Below are 2682 nucleotides of genomic sequence, written 5' to 3' on the forward strand. Positions count from 1 at the left end.
TTAAGGCCCAACGTGTGTTGGGTTAAGGCCCAACGTGTGTTGGGTTAAGGCCCAACGTGTGTTGGGTTAAGGCCCAACGTGTGTTGGGTTAAGGCCCAACGTGTGTTGGGTTAAGGCCCAACGTGTGTTGGGTTAAGGCCCAACGTGTGTTGGGTTAAGGCCCAACGTGTGTTGGGTTAAGGCCCAACGTGTGTTGGGTTAAGGCCCAACGTGTGTTGGGTTAAGGCCCAACGTGTGTTGGGTTAAGGCCCAACGTGTGTTGGGTTAAGGCCCAACGTGTGTTGGGTTAAGGCGCAACATAGGTTAGGTTAAGGCGCAACATAGGTTAGGTTAAGGCGCAACATAGGTTAGGTTAAGGCGCAACATAGGTTAGGTTAAGGCGCAACATAGGTTAGGTTAAGGCGCAACATAGGTTAGGTTAAGGCGCAACATAGGTTAGGTTACGGCGCAACATAGGTTAGGTTAAGGCGCAACATAGGTTAGGTTAAGGCGCAACATAGGTTAGGTTACGGCGCAACATAGGTTAGGTTAAGGCGCAACATAGGTTAGGTTAAGGCGCAACATAGGTTAGGTTAAGGCGCAACATAGGTTAGGTTAAGGCGCAACATAGGTTAGGTTAAGGCGCAACATAGGTTAGGTTAAGGCGCAACATAGGTTAGGTTAAGGCGCAACATAGGTTAGGTTAAGGCGCAACATAGGTTAGGTTAAGGCGCAACATAGGTTAGGTTACGGCGCAACATAGGTTAGGTTAAGGCGCAACATAGGTTAGGTTAAGGCGCAACATAGGTTAGGTTAAGGCGCAACATAGGTTAGGTTATGGCGCAACATAGGTTAGGTTACGGCGCAACATAGGTTAGGTTACGGCGCAACATAGGTTAGGTTAAGGCGCAACATAGGTTAGGTTAAGGCGCAACATAGGTTAGGTTAAGGCGCAACATAGGTTAGGTTAAGGCGCAACATAGGTTAGGTTAAGGCGCAACATAGGTTAGGTTAAGGCGCAACATAGGTTAGGTTAAGGCGCAACATAGGTTAGGTTAAGGCGCAACATGGGTTAGGTTAAGGCGCAACATGGGTTAGGTTAAGGCGCAACATGGGTTAGGTTAAGGCGCAACATGGGTTAGGTTAAGGCGCAACATGGGTTAGGTTAAGGCGCAACATGGGTTAGGTTAAGGCGCAACATGGGTTAGGTTAAGGCGCAACATGGGTTAGGTTAAGGCGCAACATGGGTTAGGTTAAGGCGCAACATGGGTTAGGTTAAGGCGCAACATGGGTTAGGTTAAGGCGCAACATGGGTTAGGTTAAGGCGCAACATGGGTTAGGTTAAGGTACAATATGGGTTAGGTTAAGGTACAATATGGGTTAGGTTAAGGTACAATATGGGTTAGGTTAAGGTACAATATGGGTTAGGTTAAGGTACAATATGGGTTAGGTTAAGGTACAATATGGGTTAGGTTAAGGTACAATATGGGTTAGGTTAAGGTACAATATGGGTTAGGTTAAGGTACAATATGGGTTAGGTTAAGGTACAATATGGGTTAGGTTAAGGTACAATACGGGTTAGGTTAAGGTACAATACGGGTTAGGTTAAGGTACAATACGGGTTAGGTTAAGGTACAATACGGGTTAGGTTAAGGTACAATACGGGTTAGGTTAAGGTACAATACGGGTTAGGTTAAGGCACTTGGGGGGGGGGGGGGCCCGGTTTGTTGATTGTGATTATCGTAAGTAAATGACTGCGGCATCATCTGATTTGCCACGTCAGGGTGCACCTTTGGCTCATAACAGGCGGCGCTCTGATTCCATGCTTGTGGCAGACCTGTGTCTTTCATTCCTGCCATTGTTTGTGTGGTGTGACAGGAGGCAGTATTGTGATGTTGGGTGCACCCCTGTCTGGGACATGTGTGGGTGTTGGTGGCTTAGCTGAGCAATGGTGGTTGTCGGAAGGGTGGGATATTCTGTTTTCCGAGTGGACCTCCCGGTCTGGTTATGATAGTGTGGATTGTCTAATGTGGCAGAGAGGATGCACTGGGTGTTGTTCCATGCTGGTGCTTACATATTGTCTGTGTGCCTGTTACAGGCAGAGAGTAGTGCGTGATAAGAGTGTCTGGCTGACGTGTGATTGTGAGCAGAGTCTTTCAGCATGTATACGGACAGGTCTATACATTATCTGTATTCTGATGGCTCTATCTATTACTAATCAGCGCCGTGTATACGTTTAATCCGGTTCCAGTCGAAACTATTGTATCTCTGTACATTAGTGACACGGCGAGCCCGCTATGTAGTTACTCGTCTCGGCAGCTTCCACCGGTGTATGGCAAATGATTATAAGGAATCAGTCTAGTCGTCAATACCGATAGTCTGACGTCACATGTCTGGGGTGGGGGACGCTGCGCCCTTCCGGTGGGTCATGGCCTAGGAAGACTCTTCCCACGCAGGGGGGCTTGGACTGTCATTGACTCTTCCGAGTAATATACTTGCCGTACGTTTTTGCGACTGCGAGTGCAACGCTCACCGGTACCGACATGGATGGAGCGCCTCCTAGCTGCCGCTGAGCATCTGCATTCGTACAGCGAGCAACGCGATCGCGTCTGTAGCTCGTACGTGGTACAGCTCGCAGCTCATGTATATGGACAGCGGGAATGTCGCATATTGGACATAACTCTTCATGAAACGCACGTTATA

The sequence above is a fragment of the Schistocerca americana genome, unplaced genomic scaffold (assembly GCF_021461395.2).
Source record: "Schistocerca americana isolate TAMUIC-IGC-003095 unplaced genomic scaffold, iqSchAmer2.1 HiC_scaffold_1186, whole genome shotgun sequence".
NCBI classification, from domain to species: Eukaryota; Metazoa; Arthropoda; class Insecta; order Orthoptera; family Acrididae; genus Schistocerca; species Schistocerca americana.